This window comes from Bombina bombina, chromosome 6 (assembly GCF_027579735.1).
Source record: "Bombina bombina isolate aBomBom1 chromosome 6, aBomBom1.pri, whole genome shotgun sequence".
NCBI lineage: Eukaryota > Metazoa > Chordata > Amphibia > Anura > Bombinatoridae > Bombina > Bombina bombina.
The window spans coordinates 322,677,985-322,703,263 of record NC_069504.1 but is presented as its reverse complement, the minus strand read 5'-3'; positions in this window follow the sequence as shown (position 1 = coordinate 322,703,263).

Sequence of the window (25,279 nt, the reverse complement as noted above, 5' to 3'; positions counted from 1 at the left end):
GGAAATTCCTGGAAGATGCTATAAGGCTATTCTCTACAACACACACACACACCTTGACCTACATTTTGGCCAAGTAAGTGACTAGAATGTGTGCTTTATTCTTGAGCGTAGACAAACTTCACATTTTGTAAAGGTTGTATCACACAAGAAACACAGATATCACATCTATCACTACCTCCCCCCATGTGCATGGTGCTGTGTGATCCTGCAAAAGGATTATAAGGAAACAGGCAAAGGTGAAAGCAGCAGTCTTTCCTTGACCATATACTGCCTACTATCACTATTTTCCCCCCTAATTACATTTATGTAAACCTCTTGGTGGGCAGCCATGCCTTAGGACAACAAAGACAACCTCCTTCCCAGCTGATAAAGCTGCACTCCTCTAACCTCAGGTAACTTGGGGCTAAGATAAACTAAAAAAGGTGGTGGTATATGTAAATGTTATTTATTTCTTTGTGTGTGTTTATGTATTATATATATATATATATATATATATATACATATATATATATATATATATATATACATACATATGTGTGTATGTATGTGTGTGTGTGTATATATATATGTATGTGTGTATGTATTTGAATGTGTGCATAGTTATTTACAGGTATGTGTGTACATATGCATGTATGAGTGCGTATTTGTGTACATATTTATATTTGTGTGCGTATGTATATATTTATGTGTATGCATATTTATACATGTTTTGTGTGTTTGTGAATGCTGTCTTCAAGGGTTCTTCATATGCCCTATAATAGTGTATATGCATGTATTTTGTATGCTTGCGTGTTAACTTTCTTTCTTACTGTGCAGTCGGTTTACAATACTGATATTTATTTGTTCAGCACATAAACATCTCTTTCAGGGCCTGATGATCAAAGAATTTTCCAGCTGGGAGAGAAATTGTAGTGCAGACTTCACAGGGGCTAAAGTAACTGAATGCTTAATAAAAAAGGGCAAAACTCTCCAGCACTGCAAGATCTCTCTGATTTTTGTATGTGAAGGAGAACAAGCACCATACAATATAGCATTGTATAATATGAGCATTTTGTTACACTTACTCTTTGTGAATTTTATTTTATATTACTTTACACTTGGGATTGGGTCCTTTAAGGATTATTACATTTAAGCTTTGCAGTTCCAAGGGTATGTCTGAAGCTCCCTCGCAATTCTTGTGAAATTATGTAAGCATTTTAAACAAGCTGGTCTCACTGATTTTTCTTGCCAGCTGTATGCAGGTGACATTTGCCCAAAATCCACAATACAGTACACTTATTTCAATTAACAGAAAGGTAATATATACTAAAACATAGACAAAAGCAAGTTAATTGTAGTGAAAACATTTCAGTTTATAATTGATGCAAACTGAGACTTTATATCAGCCCCAGGTGTTCTCTAGTTACCTTCTCTCTCCCATGCGAAATGTTGTATCCCAGAGAGCTTCATTACTGCTTATAAAAGGCATCTCTCATCGACTTCCAGTTCCCGACCTTTTTCTTAGAAAATTCAGGGAGCTCAGCCCCTGAGCAGCAGTGGCGTCACTAGGGGGGTGACACCAAAAAAAAAAAATTTTTTTTTTTTTTTTTTTTTTTTAATTTTAATGAAATTCAAAGAAATACAATGTTGAGATGCATAGATTATTTTATTAGAGGCTGGCATTTGTCAACATTAGTGGGACTGGGGAAGTTGTAGACACACAATTGTTTTGCCACTTGAGCCAGTGCTGCAATTTCAACAAATAGTTTTCCTGGCTGCTTTTGCTTGTTTGTACTTTGCTCCTCCCCTGCCCAATTTCACTATGAATGTTGTGGGTGTTCCGTGGGGCTTGCAAAGTTGCGCTGCTAGCCTAAACCTGCCTGCCTATCTGTGCTCACTGCTCAGTGACATGCGGCCCAGGGCTGTGCACTGACAGACTTAGAACAGAGTCAGAGAGAAGAATTTTCATAGTTTGCGCGCCTAAACCTTTTCTTCAGTGATTTATTTTAGAGTGCTCTGTTTATCTTTCATTTGATGTTCTGCTGAGCCAGGGAGCAGCTCTAGGCATGAGCTTCATAATTAATGCAGTGCAGTTTACATATTTTGTATGTGTGTGTCTGAGTTTTTGTGTGTCTCAGTGTTTTTGTGTGTGTGTTTTTGTGTGTGTGTCTGAGTGTGTTTCCGAGTGTTTGTGTGTGCATCTGAGTATGTTTTTATGTGTGTCTGAGTGTTTGTATGTGTGTTTGCCTGTGTTTTTGTGTGTGTCTGCTTTCTGGGGGGGGGGGGTGACACCATGACTTACCGCACCGGGTGACACCAACCCTAGTGACGCCACTGCTGAGCAGTATAATTTCTCTTCAAACTAGCGAATGTTTGATTATCTGGCCCATAAAAAGTACTAATTCTCTCTGTTAAACTAAAACTGACATGTTTTATGATTTACTTTAATAGAATAAATGCAAAGTGCAGTGTAATTTGTAAAGATACACATAAATATGCAAAGTATGATCCTAATTTGTTAAAGTTACAGGGATATGAAAGCATAATCAGAATTTGTAAAAATACAATCATAAATACACTGCTGCATACAAACACCTAAGGACACAAATATTCATCAATAATCAGTTTTGACACTTTCATACATAGTCTTGATATGGACTGACATTAAGACTGTGAGTTTGTTTAAGATTTATTAATCATACAGATCTATAATAATAAATAAGCTCTACATTTGACAAAGCCACAGACTAAAGTCACTCAGCTAAATACATGTTAGTGTAAGAATCAATCTTAAATTTCAAAAGGTTCTTAAGTTATGTTTTTATATCAAATTAAATTTGGTCATATTATAACAAACCTTCTTAAATAAAATATCAACCTAAATATACACCTAATTATCCCTAGAAAGAAAAGGGAATAAGTTTTATTTTCATGTATTATCTAACATGTAACAATTAGCAAGTTTCCAACAATGGAATTAAATAAATAAATAAATAAATAAATAAATAAATAAATAACTAATTTAAGTTGTATTAAAGGTGAAAAACAAACCAGCCTATTTTTTGAGAACAGACAAAATCTATAATTCATACACGTTAGTAGTAAGAATATCCATTTCAAAGTCAGGTTAAGAATAAAATTAATTAAGGAAGAGTTCTTACCACTAAATCTTCTTTTAGATATAATCATCCTTACCTTCTTTAGTAATTAATCTATCTCTAATATTTTCCTTAGTATCTCATATCAAAAATAGTCAGACTAGTTTACGCTCTTTGTTGAATGCATAATGATCAATGTTTTGCGGCTTAAAAAAGGGTGTGTTTTGTTTTACCCAATAGGAGGCAACCTTTGCCTTTTTAAACTCAGAGCAGTGGTCACTTAACATGCTATGACTACGGCGGACAAGGCCAAAACGCGTCAGCAGCAGTGACCACTACCCTGAACTGCAGCTTTGAGACACTGTAACACAAGAGCTGTTGCCTTTTGTTTTAAACAAATAAAGCCTTCGGATTTATTCACAAGACACCGGGACTCCTGACTCTTTCTTTTCATATTACTCCTAACCAGCAAGGAGTCTCCGATGCAGCCCTCAAACCTGTACACCTGGGGCCACCACAGAGAAACACGGAGCATTGACAGGAAGGTGACATCACACGCTCCAGACGGGCACACGCAAACCAACTGAACCACAGTCAGTGAGAGACTCGAGGAGGGGAGAAAGCGGCACGGCCGGATTCCTGCAGTAAGCAGTTGATAAGACTCCCCCAGGACCGAGCTCCTTAGCGTTGGTGAATGTGAGTGAGACCCTTAGCGGTTTGAATTTAAAGTTTGCTGTGTGCCTATTATTATCAGCCTTAGACTGAACTGTGATTTATGTGATTTGAACTGCGATATACCTGTGGTGGCTCAAGTACTCAGAGGCAATACATGCGGATAGGAGAAAACAAACTTTGCTCATTTATAGAAAGTACACAGATTAAATGTCATAAAATGTAATCTGAAGTGTAAAGTAATATAGAATATAAAGCACAAAGTGTAAATGCAGAAGAACTGTCATGCTTTCATGGTGGTAAGAGTCCATGATCCATTACTCCTGGGATTACTCTTCCCTAACACTAGGAGGAGGCAAAGATTCTCAAACCCCAAGAGTTCCATAAAAATGCTCCCACCTTACAGGTACCTCAGTCTACCGTATAGCCAAGCAAAATGAAGTAGCAAAAAATAAAAAGGAGCAGGGAACAAAGATGTGCGTAAGAAAAACAAAAAACACAAGTTGGGGTCTCATGGACTCTCACCACTATCAGGTAAACATAAATTATGTTTTCTTTATAAACGTGGTTCACAATCCATTGCTAATACCCAAGTTGTGGAGAAATGAGACACAAAGGTGGGATTTAAAGAAACTGAGAAACTAAATCAACATGTGTGTGTGTGTTTGTATGTTTGTATGTATGTATGTGTGCGTGTATATATATATATATATATATATATATATACACACACACACCCATACCTACATATATACATGCAGAGTTCTAGAACATTTATTGGCAACCTTGCCTCCCGAGGAGCCCAAAACCCTTGTGCTCCCCAAAACAACTTCCAAGCCTGAAAGATTTGCATCTGTAGTGATCACAGTCCTGGTAGGACGAGCAAAGAAGCCCCCTGAATAGTGAGCTGATGATCCAGCCACCAAGTCAAAAACAGACTTGTAATGTGATCAAGATGAATATGATCCCTGCACTACTGAAAAAGCATACAAAGCTGAAGATGTCTCATATGAAATTGAGCAAATGAAAATGCATCTGAAGCTGCAATCATGAGACCCAGTACTTCCATACAAAGAGCAACAGAGGGTAAGGAAAGAGACTGGAGGTTCAGACAGGCTGACATCAATTTTAGCCTTCTCTGATCTGTTAGAGAAAGACTCATGGAGACTGAATTTATTTGAAACCCCAGAAAAGTAACCCTTGTCCGAGGCACCAAAAAACTCTTTGAAAAATGTATCTTCCAAGATAGAAAGAAACAACAACAACAACAATCTGATGGTGTAAGATTCTGCTAAAAGAAAAGATGGAGCATGAATCAAGATATCATCCAGGTAAGGAAACACTGCACTAAAATGAGATCACAGACAATAGGGCACCCAGAACCTTTGTGAAAATTCTTGGAGCTGTAGCCAGACCAAATGGTAGAGCAACAAACTGAAAATGCTTGTCTAGAAAGGCAAACCTCAGAAACTGATAATGTTATCTGTGAATTGAAAACTTAAAATAGCAATCCTTTAAATCTATTGTGGACATAAACTGATCTTGTTGAACAAAAGGCAGAATAGTCCAAATAGTTTCCATTTTGAAAGTAGGAATTCTGACAAACTTGTTCAGAGCTTTCAGATCCAGAACTGGGTGAAAAGATTTAAATAAAATCCTGGAGCAGAGAATAGTGCAGAATGAAGATAAATCTTTAAAGGGACAGTATAGGCCAAAATAAACTTTCATGGTTCAGATAGAGCATGTAATTTTAAACAATTTTCTAATTTACTTTTATCACCAATTTTGCTTTGTTCTTTTGGCATTCTTAGTTGAAAGCTTAACCTAGGAGGTTAATATGCTAATTTCTTAGACCTTGAAGCCCACCTCTTTCAGATTGCATTTTAACAGTTTTTCGCCACTAGAGGATGTTAGTTCACATATTTCATATAGATAACACTGTGCTCGTGCACGTGAAGTAATCTGGGAGCAGGCACTGATTGGCTAGACTGCAAGTCTGTCAAAAGAACTGAAAAAAGGGACAGTTTGCAGAGGCTTGGATACAAGATAATCACAGAGGTTAAAAGTATATTATTATAACTGTGTTGGTTATGCAAAACTGGGAAATGGGTAATAAAGGGATTATCTATCTTTTAAAACAATACAAATTCTGGTGTAGACTGTCCCTTTAAATGCACTATTGATATTTAAAATATCTCCATTAAGTAGATGGTCCATATAATTAAATTTGGCACTATTCTTTACATTAATAAACTTTAATAATAAGAATTCCTTCCTACTTATAATGCAGTTTATCATCCCCTATGAGCCCTTATTATGCAAAAAGGACCTTTAAATTAAATTCCTGACCCCAGTCAATTTGATCAATTTTACCACACAGTAATAGGGATATAATTTGTTTCTGCACAGAGGATTCCAATGATTTAAGAAAAATACTCCATTTATCTATGAACTTCTTTATTCTTTCATATAGGACGTCAAATACCTGAATAGTTAATTGTTCTATTAGTGCTGCTATAATCTCTTTAACTCCTAGGTTATTCTGTGATAACCATGCTTTCAGTACATATATTTGCTAGTCATCAAGATCCCTGTTGCAAATAACTTTTTCCCACTTCTTTCACTGTTTTATCAGATAAATATATAATGCTATTAAATGTAATTTGTATCTTTATCTTAAGCATTTTAGAGATCCAAAAAACTATTTTAGCCCATAACTGATTGATCAATGGGCATTCCCACAAATAATGCTTTATAGAGGGTTTTAGCCCTTTGCATTTAATACATAAATTTTTACAATTAAACCATTTACTAACACTTCTTCGTGTTGCATAGAATCTGTGCATTACTTTCATCTGAGATTCCCTGAAAAATGCGTCACAAGTAACTTGTTGGATACATTTGAGACTTCTATCTCCCCTGCTGTAAACAAATGTTCAGCCGATTCTTCCAATCCTCTATTATATTTTCCATATATTTATTAGTATTTGAGTCCAACAGAGCTTTATAGATCATGGAATACGTGTATTTTCCTTTACTATAAGATTAGAACGTTTTAGCTAGACAGTGTGGTTCCCAGATGTCCAGTGATTTTTTTCTAAACTTCTCTAATATAGTGAGCTACCTGTACATAGGCAAAATAGTGGGTATCAGGTAGTTAAATTTAGATTGTATTTCTGCAAAATAATTTCTGTTCAAGGGGTATAAAAAGTCTCCTATGATTTTCCAATTAACTTTTTCCTATTCTTTAAAGTGCCCATGCATTAACCCTGGAGGGAATTAAAGGTTTCCTGTAATAGGTAAATAAGATGAGCATTGGTGGGACACACCTATAATTTTGTGTAATTTACACTAGGCCTTAAGAATTCCTTCATACATAATGTTATTGCCAATTGACGTTGGAATCTCTTTCCACTCTCAGTGTAGTAAATATGACTTAGATATATCCCCTAGACACAAAATATAAAATTAAATAGATTACAAAGATCCTACATAAAAGTGTTCTGTCAAGCACCTAGTCAAAATTAATTTTAGTTAGTGCAGCCACATTATAATAGTGAATATTTGGGAAACCTAATCCTCCCTTTTCCGGAGTCATCTCTAGTTTTTTTAGACTAATGCGAACCTTCTTTCCTTTCCACACAAAGTAATTAAGTATTTTATTTAACCTTATAATATCTTTATTTGTGATTTAAAATGGCAAGAATATTCATTGAGTATAATAATTTAGGCATAATCATCATCTTAATCTGATTTGCTCTCCCTGACAAAGATATGGGGAGATCTTCCCACCATTTAAGATCTTGTGCTGTAGATTTGATGATCTGCTGATAATTTAATTTAAACCAATGCTTTGGATTACTTAAATGAACCCTGATTGATCGTTGTGTATAAAATTTGGTAAGAATTTCTTCAACCTATTCGCTAGAATTTTAGCCAAGATTTTATAATCTTAATAGAGGAGGGATATAGGTCTATAGGAGGTAACTTTTAAGGAGTAATTTCCTGCCTTTGGTAGTACTATTATGCATGCTGCCGAGAAAGCCTGTGAGGGTAGAATGTCCTGATGAAGGTAGGCATTATATACATTTTTTTAAATGTTAGCCGTTTGTTCCTGTAATAGCTTATACCATTCCATGGGTAAGCCATCTGGCCCAGGGGCTTTACCTATTGCCATACCTGACATAGCCTTACTTACTCCCTCTAATGTAATAGCTGCATTTAATACCTATTGTTGAGTCTGCGTGATCTTGGGTAACTTTACGTCAAAGACGGCTCTCTCCTTCTCTTGATTACTATTTATTTCTGAGGAATATATGGTGGAATAATACTTTCTGAATTCCTCCACTATCTCCTTATTATTGGATATTGCCCCTTTTCGATGTTTATTGTCAGCATTGGTTTTGCTGTTTTCTGTACTTTAACCAAGGTAGCTAAAATTTTCCCTAAATCTGTATAGTTTACCTTGCATTTTTCTCATATCTCTATTTGCTTGTTGAGCTATGTTTATGTTCATTTCTTTTTTATCAGCTAGGTATTTTTTCAGATTTGAGTATGAGCATATTTGAAGAAAAGTTGAGTATGATATCTCCAATTTATTACTTAAATACTTATATTGTTTTTGCAATATTCTATTATATCTTGCCACATATGCAATAATTTCTCCCCTGATGACTGCTTTACCTGCTTCCCATAGTGTCTGTATATTGCAATTTTCTACATTGTTATTTAGGAGATACTCTTCCCACCTTCCCTTCAAAAAGTCCATATAGAAACTTGGGAAATGTAAACTTTAATTGTTGCTTTTTTCTTTCTGCCAATAAAAGTATATATATTTATATCTCCATGTATCTATCAGGTTTAACGCCTCCATTAAGTAGGATATATATTTTTTTAATCAAATTTACCTCTTTTCTCCTTGTCTTTATTTTTTACCCCTATTTCCTTATTTGCTGTGTCAATAGTAGAGTTTGGGGTAGGGTTGAAGTCTCCACCAATGATTAGCTTAGTATCTATAAATTTTATTAATATCTTAACTACTGATTCCCAAAAGGCTCTTTTGGACTCATTCGGGTCATATAAGTTACATAATATGAACAATTCTTTTTTTAATCTGATATTCTAATTTTCTATTGAAAAGTATTGCAACACCTCTACTGTTTTTTTTTAAAAAAGATGCAAAGATAATTTCTTTATCCTATTCTCTTTTTAAATTCCTATGTTCTGCATCTAATATATGGGTCTCCTGTTAGAAGACTACATCAGGTTTAAAAACATTTTTTAAGTTATTAAAAATAGCTTTCCTCTTGATGGGCGAGTTAATTCCACCCACATTCCAAGAAGTAAAATTCAACATTTTAAAATGGATTAAAGACATATAAATTAATAACCACATCTACTTTTGTGGTGTGTGACAGAGAGGGATAGAGACAGGGAGAGCGCAAAAGAGAAGGAAGGAGGAGAGAGTGAGAAAAATAAAGAAAAGTGATTAATCAGCATCTAATATGTGATATTGTGTCACTATTGGATTGAGATCTGGTGAATGTGGAGGCCATTGGAGTAAAGTGAACACATTGTCATGTTCAAGAAACCAGTTTGAGATTATTTGAGCTTTGTTACATGGTGCATCAGAAGTAGCCATCAGAAGATGGGTACATTGTAGTCATAAAGGGATGGACATGGTCAGCAACAATACTCAGGTTGGCCGTGGCATTTAAATGATGCTCAATTGGTACTAAGGGGCCCAAAGTGTGCCAAGAAAATATCTCCCACACAATTACACCACCACCACCAGCCTAAACTGTTGATACAAGGCTGGATGGATCAATTCTTTCATGATGTTTATGCCAATTTCTGACCCTACCATCTGAATGTCGTAGCTGAAATTAAGACTCATCAGACCAGGCAACATTTTTCCAAACTTCTATTGTCCAACTTTGTGAGCCTGTGCGAATTGTAGCCTCAGTTTCCTGTTCTTAGCTGACAGGAGTGGCACTCAGTGTGGTCTTCTGCTGCTGTAGCCCATCTGCTTCAAGGTTCGACGTGTTGTGCATTCAGAAATGGTATTCTGCATACCTTGCTTTTAACAAGTAGTTATTTGAGTTACTGTTGCCTTTCTATCATCTCAAACCAGTCTGCCCATTCTCCTCTGACCTCTGACATCAACAAGGAATTTTCATCCACACAACTGCCGCTCACTGGATATTTTCTATTTTTTGGACCATTCTCTGTAAACCATAGAGATGGTTGTGCATGAAAATTCCATGAAGATCAGCAGTTTTTGAAATACACAGACCAGCCCGTCTGGCACCAGCAACCATGCCACGTTCAAAGTCACTTAAATCCCCTTTATTCCCCATTCTGATGCTCGGTTTGAACTTCAGCAAGTTGCATTCACCACATCTAGATGCCTAAATTCATTGAGTTGCTGCCATGTGATTGGCTGACTAGCAATGTGTGTTACCAAGCAATTGAACAGGTGTACCTAATTAAGTGGCTGGTGAGTGTATAAATACAGTGGGTGCTTAATTTTGAAACAAAAAGGTTGTTTGGACAAAGATCATCAGGTAATTCTGGGGTTCTTTTCATTATTCAGGCTCATCAACTTTAGGAGGCTTGTAGTCTGCAATCGACACAAACTCCCTTCACAGCAAATACCTCAAATTTACATATCCAACTTTACTGCTAATAATTTATTTCCATTCATTGCTTATTTTCTCTCTTTCTCTGGAACTTAGTGTTATACTCAAGTAAAGGACTGGGTGTTCCTCACTTTCTACTATTTGAGACAATATGGCCCCTAAGCCTACATCAAAGGCATCAGTTTGAAGAAAGAAAGTTGCTCCAAAATTTGGAGCAATTAAAAATAGGACTAGTAAAAAGAGCAGTTTTTATTTCCTGAAATGATGTTGTAACTTCCTGTGTCCATTTAATTATATCTGGTGCCTGTCCCATTGTGAGCTCAGTTAGAGAACTTGCAATAGTTGCAAAATGGGGGATAACGTGCCTGTAGTACCCCACTAGCCCCCAATAATGCCTTTATCTGTTTTTCTTCTATTATCCTCTATCAGGATGATAGAGCACAGTTCCATGTACACAAGAAATCCTTGTCTTTCCAACTGGTTGTGTAGGGATTGTTTTTGCTAGTTAACCTGATACTAGCATGACTGTGCTTCCCGAGTCAACTAGCGCATCAGTTTCCCTACCATCTATCCTAACCTTCAAAACATATTGATTGGAACGTTTAACACATCCTACTATAATAATTGGGTAACAGTTAGAACTATCACAGCAGTCTGACGAGTTCACTTGCAAAGGTTCTTGTGAACCAGGACATTGTGCCGATATGTGTCCCAACTCTCCACAGGAGTAACATTGAATACATCTTTGTTTATTTAGTTGCCCTTTTGTTCCTTCTGTCTCCTTATCTGTGTGCCAAGAGTACTCAAGTTTGTGACCACTTACGACCGCTGCCGCTTAACCTGCTCACAATCTCAGAGTTTGCTAATGTCAAACAACTCAAACTCATTTGTAATGATCGAAAAGCCGTGCTCTTTTGCAATTTGTTGTGCAAGAGCAGAGGAGAGACCGCAGAAATGTTTGCTTTGCAGTAGTAAATTCTGGCAGGTGCAAGCCCCAAAGGTGTGTGATAGTTTTCCTGTTTGAAAACCTTTTCCACACATAACTTAATAAATGACAGTCTATGGGGCCGATTTATCAAGTATCTGGCGGACATGATCCGCTGTAGCGATCATGTCCGCCAGACATTGATAAATGCAGACAGCATACGCTGTAGGCATTTATCATTACACAAGCAGTTCTGGCGAACTGTTTGTGCAATGCCGCCCCCTGCAGATTTGCGGATAATTGGCTGCTAGCAGTGGGTGTCAATCAACCCGATCGTATGAGATCGGGTGAATTGATGTCTGCAGCCTCAGAGGCAGCGGACGAGTTAAGGAGCAGCAGTCTTAAGATCGCTGCTTCTTAACTCCTGAAGGCTCGCGCAAAAACAGGGGGTATACGGTCCCATTCGAGCTGTGATAAATTGGCCCCTTTGTGTGTTTCTGTTACCTACATTTTAGTATAATAGTAATAGTGATAAAGTGAAAAAGGCAGACATTATTTTTGGCTCTTGATACTGTTTGTCTGCTTTTACGGAGATCCATTTGGAATACAAAATGGTACATCTTTCTTACAGCAGAAAAAGTGTAAAATTATAGTTCAGTACAACAGCCGGCAAATTTAAACTCTTGATATGAGCCAAACATAATTATTATAGCACAGTACTCTAGTACTATATTTGTTGGTTTGCTTTGGAGTTAAGTGATAGTTTGTTATCATTACCATGGTTTATCTCTAAACTGTCTGAAAGTCATGTATGTCCTAGAATAATGTGAAATTTCAGAATAATCTTTTATTTAGAATAAAAACAAATCAGCCTTAATATTGCAAGTATGAGTGACAGCCATAAATATAAAATGAGATTGTTTATACTGGACAAAAGAAGTAGAATTATTGCTTTGTTGGATGCTGAAACTTATGGTAAACAGCAGTATTTAAAGGCATTTAAACAGCTGCTGATAAAGAAGAAAATGTTCCTGATAACACAAACGTGCATTTTGGATGTCAGCTTTGAAAGATGTAGAGAGGAGAAAGAAATAGAGCAAGTATAAAACTCAAGCAGTTACCAAGGTAACAAAGTGGAACTCATGATTTAATTGCCAGGCTCACAAATAACTTTGTTTCTGATGCCAGTGTTTCTTCATCTGCCAGAGATAATGTCATAACTGGCAGAAAGAAACCAGAAGCAGAGATTCAGCCATCCTGTACATATGCAAGGCTGCAGGCGTTTGTATGCAAAAGAGTTTTAATAAATATACAATGCATAGTTCCAAAGGCTCGAAGCTACAAGGGGGCCATATGCCAGTCTTAAATGCCAGGTACACAAGTAAGGGGTGTATGACCTAATTAGTTTCTTTGCCACACACACATAGTCCATATACATAGCACTACTTTCCCATATATTTCCTAACCTGTATAAAACTCAAGTACAATCTTAATAGCAAGCAACAGCCCATTCCTTGGTATTTTCATTAGAATGCTCTTTATGACTGCAATAAGATTTTTTGGTGTTATGAATAAATGTGGATTTTAAAGGGACACTGAATCCAATTTTTTTCTTTCCCAATTCAGATAGAGCATGCAATTTTAAGCAACTTTCTAATTTACTCCTATTATCAAATTTTCTTCATTCTCTTGGTATCTTTATTTGAAATGCAAGAATGTAAGTTTAGATGCCGGCCCATTTTTGGTGAACAACCTGGGTTGTTCTTGCTGATTGGTGGATACATTCATCCACCAATGAACAAGTGCTTTCCAGTGTTCTAAACCAAACAAATAGCTTAGATGCCTTCTTTTCAAATAAAGATAGCAAGAGAACGAAGAAAAATTGATAATAGGAGTAAATTAGAAAGTTGCTTAAAATGGAATGCTCTATCTGAATCAGGAAAGAAAAAAATTGGGTTCAGTGTTCCTTTAAGCATACGCTGAGAAAATTATATATAAAAACGATGTAAATATTGTAGCAGTAGGAAAACATACTATAACTATAAGCATTTTATGAGTCTTAACAGGGAAGTAAATATACCTCTATAGCACTCTCTTGCCTATTGTGCTTACAGTCAGTCATCCTAAAGGAACCAAAATGGATATTATTATTATTATTATTATTATTATTATTATTATTATTAAAGGGACATGAAACCCACATTTTTTCTTTCATGATTCAGCTGCAGAAAACAATTTTAAACAATTTTCAAATGTACTTCTATGATCTAATTTTCTTAATTCTCTTGGTATCCTTTGTTGAAGAATCACAAATGCACTACTGGGAGCTAGCTGAATGCACTGGGTTAGCTAATTGGCTGATATGAGCTTCTGCATATATCAGCCAATCATTGTGTAGCAGTGTCAGTGTTCTACATTCCTCTGAATGTATTCTAGCCTCTCTTTAGTGGAAACACTGCAGTGAAACTAAGATAAATAAATAATGAAAGTGCATTGAAAATATATTTTTTTTAATTATACATAATTAAACCTTTTATGTGTAATACAATTTTTAGTTTTATGACCCTGAGAAACTGAACTTTAAGTTGAATGGAAACAAATATCAAAAAGTGGTTTTGAGTTAAGACTATAATCTATTAACCTAATGTAAAGCACAAATCACACATATTTAACAACGTAGAAATCGGTTGTTATATTATGATTCATAGCTATTGCCTATGTGTCAGGAACCGATGCACAGTGAGAAAAGCGGTTTTCCTACCTGTACTCCTGGAATTACTGTCTGTTGGCACGCTAAATTTGGGATGTGTCAGGTCCTGAGGAGCACGAGGAGCTGTGGTTTAGTCCTGAAGTGAGAGATTGGGGGGGGGGGGTGTTAAGACTAGGAGGGTTGTGTGCTTCTGAAGCCCGGGGCTGTGCTAAACAAGCTTCAGATTAGCATGACTGGCAGCTCAAGGTGTGCAATTTACCCCCTATGTGACGATACTTGATGGAAGTGCACAAAGATAGCGCTAGTTGTATATTTTGTATCTGAAGTGTTCCTACTGTTTCCTGGCTGCCAAGTCTGGATGGAAGGTTTTAAAAGGTCATTGCATACACCTGTCCAGTGCTTCGCTATTCATATGAAAACCCTAGAAAAAATTTGAGACCATTAAAGATGCACACTTATTCACTAGAAAAATACTGCTCAAGAAATATTTCTCATGTAGTTTAGAGGTTGGAACATTGGATAGCGGGAACCTAACGGCGATTGATGATTTCATCACTCTGTTAGATGAAGCCAAACCCTCTAATATATGTAATCAGAATAATAGTTGTCGAAATATTTTAAAATCAAAATCACATTTTGTGCCTCCGAATAGTGTGTCACACAATGCACTCACCTTTTTAAACCTGGTATGCAATGATATTTTATCTATGCCAAGCCCAAGTAAGAGCCCAGAGGATAATTTAACTAAATCAGAAAGGGATGCTCTGAAAGAATTTGCTCTTATTGCTAATGTTCAGATACAAAAAAAGTGACAAAGGAGGAAATATAGTATTATGGCGCAATAACCTGTACACAAAAGAGACATTGAGACAATTGACCGACACTAAGAACTACAGACAATTACTGGGTAAACACACGGAGGGATTTATGGAGCAGTATAAGAGACTCATAAAAGGACTGATTGACCAATCAGAATTCAATTTTTTAAGTGTTACAAATCCTAAAATAGCTACATTTTATATGCTTCCAAAAGTGCATAAAAGTATTTCCTGTCCCCCTAGCAGACTCATTGTGTCAGGGATTGAATCTATGACTTTAAAGACAAGCATATATCTGGGTGCTAGGTTAAAAAGACACATTGTGAATTCACTCCAGTTCCACACTAGAGATTCCATGAATATTTTGTATACAATCCAAGATCTAAATATCATAAAACCTTCAATTTTAATAACCTGTGATGTTGAATCCTTGTACACCAGTATACAGACAGAATGGGGGTGCAAAGCAGTAGCGCACTACTTGCAGAAGGATATTAATATGAAGGATGAACCAAAGGATTTTTTAATCAGGTTACTCAAATTTGTGTTAGATCATAACTATTTTGTTTTCAATGATAGATTTTATCTGATGGTTAGGGGCATAGTGATGGGTACGTTGTGTGCCATTACTATGCAAATATCTATTTGGGATGATGGAAGGAAACAGTGGTCAATCATGACTCTTAAAGAATACACTAAATATATATCCCACCAGTCCAGATACATCGATAATGTGTTTTTTGTGTGGAATGGACCAGTGGAGAGACTGCAGGATTTCATGAGAGAATTGAATTCCAACCCATTTGGTCTTTTCTTAACATATACAGCTAGTAAAGAAAAGTTGGAGTTTCTAGATCTTATTATAAGAAACACAAATGATAAATTAGAAACAGATTCTTATGGGAAACCTACAGCCACTAATAATATTTTATGTGCAGAGAGTATTAATTGTCCTTTAACCATCAAAAAGCTGCCAGTTGGGGAATATCTTCACATTAGAAGAAACTGCTCCACATATGAGTCATTTAAAGTAGCAGCGCAAGACTTGAGAGATAGAATATTACTTATGGTTACTCACCTAAATCCTTAGCTAGGGCATATCAAAAAGCCTTAAATAAGGATAGGAAAGACTTGTTGAAACGTATAGTGACAGTAAAATCTAACCCTATTAGACTTATCTCAACATATTCCCCCGAAAGTACACAAATTTTGGGGAAACATTGGCATGTATTAAAGGCAGACAAACAGTTAAAAACTTTGGCTACAGATAACCCTATGCTTACCTTTAGAAGACCTAAGAATATAAGTGACTACCTAACAAGGAGTTGCTTTGATAGAAATGCCAAGAAACCCCCTCTCTACAAAGGTTCAGTCCCATGTGGTACATGTAAAGTTTGCCATCATATGGTGAAAAAGGAGGTAATGAAGGATAGATTCAATTTAAAAAAAATAGTTTATTAATAATTATATTAATTGTAAGAGTACAAATGGGATTTCTCCTGTAATTGCACAATTTTTTTATGTTGGCATGATGACCAGGTCCCTGGGTACAAGAATTAATGAATATCTGAGCACCATCAGAACAGCCAAAAAAGATGTAGAGAAAGGTAAAAAAATCACCAGTGTTGCAAGATACTTTCTGCAACACTATAAAGGAGACACACAAGCATTAAAATGCTGGGGTTTGGAGAAATTTAAACCTGGCATTAGGGGGGGGGAGTAATTGTGAAATTTTACAACTTAAACAAGAAACAAAGTGGGTCTTTAGGTTGGACTGTGTAGTGCCTAAGGGCATGAACTAATCCAACAGTTACTGGGTGTTCTTGTAAAGTGTGTGGTGTATTAAGCCGTATGCTGATATATACCACTCACTGGATACAATAGTAATAGCATGGCATAATAATAATATGATATTAAGAGGAAGAAAATGGCAAAAACAGCCACATAGTATGGTTATAGTGCATGTTCATCTAACAGTTACTCTTCAGAAAGGGACTAATTCAGCAAAAGATCTTAATTAGGGAGACGTTTGGTTTGAATTTGGACGTTTCCCTTGGTCTTAGGATATGTATTGTGCAACAGTCCTAATGTCATATTTTAAGCCTGCTTGTTTACATGGTACACATTATGTAGCCTATGAGGATTCAGTTATGTTTATAGACTTGTATTAAAAAGTTCAATCTATGGATGTAGTAGTAATGGATATATGAGACATATACAACAAGAACAATTCTGCGCAAATATAGATCTATTACCCTACATGCTAGAATATGAATTAGATTAGCGTGAAAAGTAAACAACCCATCTGATCGTGCAAACCCAATGGTTGAAGTCCTCTGAGACACACACACCCTACCTACCCTATCGGATATCAGAATAAGTGTAAGCGCATTATGACGCTGAGGGATGTGATTGGGTGTTGACAGCATGTACACTTTTGAATGGATTGCAGGTGAGCGTGTTTGTTTTGTGGAGGGACATAAAACTAGGACAACCCAACAAGGAACACACATAGAGTATACGCCCTTATTTTGACTAATCAGATTTCCTCAATGTTGGTAGGGGAGATATGATGCAGAGCATCGTGACAGGCTGGTTACCTCTCATTATGGGTTTTTAAAGCAGAGCCCCCAGTAACTCGGCTTGTCAGTTTGTTAAATAACTTGAACATTGATAAAGGCCGTTTTTAAAAGCCGATACGCGTTTGTTTGTTATTTAGCTGTGTGTTATGCCACTGGCACCTGAAGCCGACGTCTGCAGTTATCGGCCAAGAAACAGGGGGTATATCTGCGGTTTTAATAGTGTGGTGGTGGTAATTTTGCAGGGTTGCCTGCTTTTAGCTCATTTATTGAATTTATTAAAAGTTAAGTTTAAAACCTATATTTATTTTTATAAGAGGAAGAGTGCTATAAACCCTAATCTTTTTTCCCTAAGTCTCTGTTTTTGGGGTGTTGTTGGTAGTAGTAATTACTTAAGGGTAGCAACGGTCCTGTCTGTTATAGTAGGGCCATATTGTTTCCTCTTTTTCACTATATCATAGTGCTAGTTATACTCCATTTTGTAATAAAACATAATATACCTCATTTTACTTTGTAATTTACTATTAACGTTCTGCATTAAGCGAGAGGTCCTTCTTGGACCTCTAATTCTTATAAATGATTCACACTGTTAGAAGGTATTTGGTAGCAAAAAGTAGCGTATCCAAAAAACATCAACCAGGAGAAGATATATTAAGTTAAAATGTCCATTTTATTAGCAACATAGTTAAAAAAAGAACATAAGGGCACAGCACAGAATCCACAGCTGACGCGTTTCCTGTAAGGCACTTCCTCAGAGCTCTCTTACAGGTGTAATTGCAGGCCTTAAATTGCAGGTCAAGCCACACACCTGAACCAATTATGGTCAGGTGGCTAAACATGCAATAATCTGTATGTAATTAAACTACAAACAAACAAACTTTGAATAGTGAATACATCGACCTAAAAAATTACAACACTCAGTAAAAACATGAAAAAATATATGTACAATTCTACCCAAAATTGGAATGAAAATTATATATATTTTTAATTTCCACAATTCTAGTCGTTGATCATATACTCGTTGCAAGGAACAAAGATGTAACCTCTACTATATTAGTAACTGTTCACATCAAGAATGACAAAAATAAACCAAGTGTAAATAATATAAATGTGACTTAAAAACCAAGGGAAAAGGAATAATAATAAGAACTCATCTAAGAAAGTTACTTTTAACAGTTTCGAAAGCACAACATCTGATAAAGACGACAAATCAGATTACAATTCAGCAAGTGATACTCCCAAAACTTCCACACCGAAAAGAACAGAAGAACGTAACACCACAGGCTTGGGGGCAAGGCCAAAAAATGGGGTGAACAGTGGAATGGGAGTAAAAGAAAAAGAACCAGAGATTCAAGAGATAAACTAAAGTGTGAAAGAAGCACTACCACCAAGATATCCCAGTCGCAAGACCCAATGGAGAAAGAAGAACACAAAAAGTTGAAAATAATAAATTTTCTTTCCTATATATTTGAGTAAGCTTGAAGAGTCAGTTCTATCTAGGGGTCTAGGCTTTTCTCCATCTAGGGACTTTAATGTATTTGTTACTATTCTGGACATTAAAAAATTTGTGAGGAAGATTACTTTGAAAAAACATTTTTAAGATTTTAATACGTCTGTTTGTGATGTGGACTGCTAATAAAGGCTCACATTTGGCACATGCTTTAAATGAAATTTTTAATTTTAAAGAATTATGTGATATAGTATCATTGTGTGAACTACAGTTAAAGCCTAGTCTAATGAGTGGATTTAGTGTACAACAGCCCATAAAAGAAGTTAAAACAAGCTTATTTTACCCTGTAAATGCACGTAATGATGTATAGAAATTTTTCATTTTATTGTTGAGCAAGATTTAATCTCTTTATCTGAGGAGGTGTCAAAAAATAAAAATGTTCACAGTAATCTAAGCAGAAAAGAAAGGTTTGCTTTGAAAAAGTTAGAGAATATAACCACATTTTGAAAAGTGGGAATTCAACATCCCCATTGATAAAAACCCATCTGCCCCTGCTGCCTCTAAACTTCTCTTACACAAACTCCTTTGGTCTCTCACAATCCACCCTATTTCCTACTCACCGCGATGGTCACTCTATCGATCTGATATTCTCCTACCTCTGCTCTATATCTGATGTCACCTGTCACCCATTTCCCATCTCAGACCACCATCTGCTCACCTTTAATCTTAAAGTATAAGTCAAAGCTACTTCTCCCCCTCGCCCCCGCATCTGTAGAAATCTGCACAATGTGGATCCTCTCCAACCTTATTCAAAAATGCCTCCTCTACACTTCCACGATATCCTGCTACAACCCACTATAACACTACTCTCTTCTCTGCACTTGACACCCTTGCTCCTCCACAAATACCCAAAACCCCACGTCTTCAGCTCCAGCTCTGGCACACTACCTGCAAAAATGCTCCAGTGCTGCTTAACCTGCCTGGAGGAAATCCCGCTCATTCCCATCTTTCTTCAAACATGCAAAGGTCACCCCATCCTCAAAAAACCCTCCTTGACCCCAATTCTCCTGCAAACTACCGCCCCATATCACTGCTTCCACTAGCTACAAAAGTACTGGAAAAGCTAGTTTTCGATTGCTTAACCTACTTCCTGTCCTCCAACTCATTGCTTGACCCTTGCAACCTGGCTTCTGTCCCCAAAACTCAACTGAGACTGTCCTTACCAAGGTTACTAACTATCTTATTTCTGCTAAAAACAATGGCCACTACTCTATACTTACTCGACCTGTCTGCTGCCTTCAACACCGTTGACCATCCCCTTCTCCTAGGGACTCTCAGCTCCCTTGGGCTCAGTGACATTGCCCTCTCCTGGATTCACTCTTACCTATCTAATAGCTCCTCTTCTGTCTCATTTGCTGGAGACTCCTCCTCCTCATTGCCTCTGTCTGTTGGAGTACCTCAAGGCTCTGTTCTGGGTCCTCTACTCTTCTCTATTTATACTTCCTCACTGGGTAAACTTATCAGTAGCTATGGCTTCAACTATCACCTCTAGGCAGATGATACTCAGATCTACCTATCCACTCCTGCACTCTCTCCATCTGTCAATTCTCACATCAGCGACTGTTTATCTGGAATTTCTTCCTGGATGGCCTCTCACCACCTAAAACTCAACATGTCCAAGACTGAGCTCCTTCTAACCCCCCCCCCTCTAATTCTACTCCAGTTTCTAACTTTTCTATCACTGTTGGCGACACCACTATCTCCCCATCACCCCAAGTCCGCTGCCTAGGAGTTACACTTGACTCTAATCTGTCCTTTATACCCCACATCCAATTGCTCTCTTCATCCTGTCACAACCACCTACGTAATATCTCCAAAATGTGTCCGTTTCTGAGTGCTGAAACTACTAAACAGCTAATCCACTCCCTAGTAATTTCCCGAACTTGACTACTGTAATAATCTACTAACTGGCCTTCCTTTCTACCACCTCTCCCCCCCTTCAATACATCCTAAATGCCGCTGCTAGACTAATCCACCTCTCCCGGCACGCTATACCTGCTGCACCTCTCTGCGAGTCCCTTCACTGGCTCCCCATTCACATCAGAATTAAATTCAAAATTCTCACCCTGACCTACAAAGCCTTTACCAACTTAGCCCCCCCCCCACCTGTCCTGACTGATCAACAAATATGCTTCAGCCCAACCCCTAAGATCAAACAATGACCTGCTCCTTGCATCTTCTACCATCCCCTCCTCCCATGCTAGACTACAGGACTTCTCTCATGCGGCACCAACCCTCTGGAACGCACTTCCTCAAGCTGTCAGACATTCCCCTAACCTGTTCTGCTTTAAACACTCCCTAAAGACCTTTTTGTTCAGGGAAGCCTATCACCAAATCAAAAACAAATTAATTCCACTTGCCTAATAGTTGCCCTCTTCTAACTCCACAGTAACATCATTATCACCTTTGCAGTCCCCACCTTCTGTTTCTCATCCTCCTACCCATATAGATTGTAAGTTCCCATGGGAACAGGGCCCTCAATTCCCCCTGTATTCATTTGTTTAATTTTGTCCGGTGTCTTATATTGTATTGTACTGTACTTTTTATCTTTGTACCCATGGACAGTGCTGCGGAATCTTTACAAATAAATAATAATAAAAATGCAGAGGATGACTTTTTCATATCTTTAACACTGAGTGGACTAGAAACTTTTTCCCTCTAGGCAAGTAGCTTTCAACCCCTGACTAGTAAAGGGGTTAACCACACAGATTGTTAATCAATATAAGTATATTGCATTTATGGTCTATATTATCTACTTTTCTTTCTATTTACCTCAGAAAATTGTGCTTTTCTGCAGTTCTCGTGTGAGGCTTAGGTATGTTATATGACACAGCAATTGGTAAGTGTAGGAGACTATGTAACAGAATTAAGTGTTTTAAGGTGTGCATTCCTGGTCTAGATTTACAAACAATGGAGATTTTGTTAATAAAAATAAAATTTTAACTGCTTTAAACATTTGTTTAAACATTTGTTTTGCTTATAGATCATTATAAATGCAATATACGATATATTGATAATTGCTCCATTAATATATATTTAAAACATTCAGATTAAATGTAGAATGTTTGAATACGGCCAGAATTTTTTTTTCCCCCAACAGGAAAATGACAGATCTGAAACAGGAGCTGCATTTTCCATGGTTTTAATGATTACATTTGTTTTATTGGCTGCCATTTCTACTGGTTCAGCAAAATCACTGCAAAATGTGGAAGTATCTCTGTTTCAGTTTTCTTTTTTACTGCTCCACATTTGGAATCTAAATGTGATACCTGTTTTTGTCATTTGTTCATTATTTCAAACACAGCAATGGTCTACTAACATAGCAAATGTGTAAAACTATGCTTCAGGTTGTTATTTGGATATATGACTGTATTCCGTTTATATTTAGCAGGGGTTCCCATTTCAGATATCTTTAACTATTTTCAGTAACTTTGCTAGGCAAGATGTAAGAAAAAACCATGGATGTATCGTAAAAAAAACAGGGGCTGTCCCTACAAGTATAGAGTATAATTAACTATAAAAAATATTTCTGCAGCCAAAACAGATCAGATTACTCTGCTTTCAGCGTATAGTACCTTACAATTTTTTATATATGTATTTTTCTATTAGGGTAATAGGTGCTTTGCCTAATTTGACACAATCTCCCCAAGTTTTAATTTGTAAGTAAAAAACAGTGAGATCTGCAGGGAATACATTTTAGCTAAGCCCATAGAATGCCCCTGTTCAGTTCACTAGCAGAGGAGGGAAACCTCATTTCATAATAAGGAACACAAGAACTTAAAATTTTGTTTTATAAATAGAGTTTTTTGGATGTGAGGTGTAGTTTTATTACAATTTGTACTGTACACCTTAAATATTTTTTTACTACATAATTTTAATATGAATTACATTTCTGCATGAAATAAGAGTTTTGCAGAACAGTTTTGTTACTATTTTTAATGTGATTAAAGCATTAACATTTTTTACTGTGTAATTTGAATTTTATAATGTACGCATCTCCTTCACATAATTAAAAGCAGGGAACACCCCCTTTGCAAGACACACTGTTCTCAAGGTAAAAACTGCATTTATAGAACTAAGACAAGGGCTATATAGAACTAAAGAAATTTCTTAGAAAATCTCACAAGCTCAGAGAGCTTTAGATCATTGGGCCCTTAGGCCCCGATAATTGAAAGTGCTGCGAGGCGGCAATATATTTAAAAGGGATTCAACACAATGTCGAGAATGTCGGCAAAATATTCTAAAGCGCTGACATTACTGATTAAAGGTAGCATCTCAGAGGGGCATTTTAATATACATCGCAATGGGTGGTGATGCTGGCAAAATATTCCAAGCAGCATCGGCACTGACATTGGCGAAGTAAAGGAATCCTTTACAAACATAACCTACCACCGCAAACTAACCCTACACTACTAAACTGCCATTATCCCACCGCAATTATCTTCCTTCCTAACGTATTAATCCCTATACTGCCAATAGCCCACCACAATAAACTGTGCATATTGAATACGATTTAGTCCTGTATAATTTACTACAAATTTTATGTTTTTGATTAAAAAAAATTGGTGAAAAATTGTTAAGCTTTTTTATACACCTTAATACATTTTTTTTCATGTGTATGTATGTGTGAATGGTTCAGTTATTTATTTTGTATGATTTTTAAATTAAGCTTTTAATTGTGCACTTTTGTAATGTATGCATCTCCTTCCTATATGAAAATGCAGTATACGCCCCTTAGCGAACCACCCTGTTTTCATGGCAAAAAGTGGCTTTATATAATTCCACCAGGGAAATAGAAGGACTGGCGAGCAATCTTAAAAAATCTTGCCAACCTTGAGACCTTTAGATAATCGCCCACTAAGAGTGTGAGAATTTGAATCTCTCTTCTCTCAGGTCAGAAAAAAAAAAATAACAAGCAGGATAGATGCAGTGGCGGTTCTAGAATTTAATAATTGGAGGGATATATATATATATATATATATATCAGGGCTCCAAATTTTAAGTCTTAAGCTACTAGCCTGGCCAAAATATCACTCGCCAATTCAATGGAATTTATGTTGGGACAGTCAGCTGAAGACCAGCCAATAAACAGGGATCTGCTGAAGCCAAGTTAGGACATAACTTTGATGATAACATTTTTTTGCTGTATCTTCATAATAAAGCAACTCAGAGGCAAACCTTGGAAGGTTTGATAAGTGATTGAATAATGAATATGAAGAGAATATGAGAGAGAAAAAAAGACCAGCAACAAGTAATAAACTGAGGACATGGGATGCTGAGATGATAGTGGAGTTTCCAATAAAGAGGGAGATTTGTAGTGATGGCACTGTGGTCAAGAAAAAAAACGAAAAAAAAAAACATAAACAGAAGCTTGGCCCAGTAATGATTTTTTGGTTGATGTCAGAGGCGCAATTAATAACACACTGGTCTAGATTCAAAGATTCTCATGAGGTGAGATCATGTTTGAAATTAATTGAGCATCACTTCAGCAATCTTTTCCAGATTTCCATTAGTGAACACTCTGTGACATTAAGATCTTTAGTGGTATGAGGTGCCCAGTACATGCTATCTAACCCATTATATGAGAACTACCTGCAACACGGAAAAAGAATAATTACATTATTAACACTTAGGAAACACTCGCAATATGCTTTACGTAAATGTTTCTAATCAAAATATTTGCATTTATGTTATACAAAGAGGCAGTGAGCAGATTTAAAGGGACATTAAACACTAAATACATGCTAGATAGAATGATGCATTCAAAGAAAAGATAAGTCCATGACTAACATGTAGATGTATTTTTTAAAGTTTAATTAATTGTTTAAAAAGTGACAAAATAAGTGTAAAGTTTTAGTGTCTATAAAATACTTGGAGCTGCCATGTTGTAACTTGTGTTACCTTCTCTGCTGTAGCCAATTAGGGTCAGTTATAAATAGGTCACTAGAGTGTACAGCCAATGGTTATGCTGGATTTAACAGTGTTCTGCACTTCCATTTCTAACAGGAACTGAAAAGCTCACAATTTCAGAATGGAATTACAGGCAAAGAGGACAAAATAAATAATGAAAGTATATTGCAGAGTTGTTTTATTATATACAATTTATCATTTTATATTACCATCTCAAAGTGTTCCATGTCCCTTTAATCTATCACATATACATATACTCTTGTAGCCTGCACCAATCACTGGGATCGGAGATAGCTGTGCATGGCAGTCCAGCCAAAACTAATTCAATAAATGTAATAAGTTGCATAAAATAGTGAAAATAAGCAGCACAGTGGCAAGTAATAAACTGCTGTCCTGCCCACCCCTGATGTAGTTGGCTATAAATTCCCTTCTTGCTG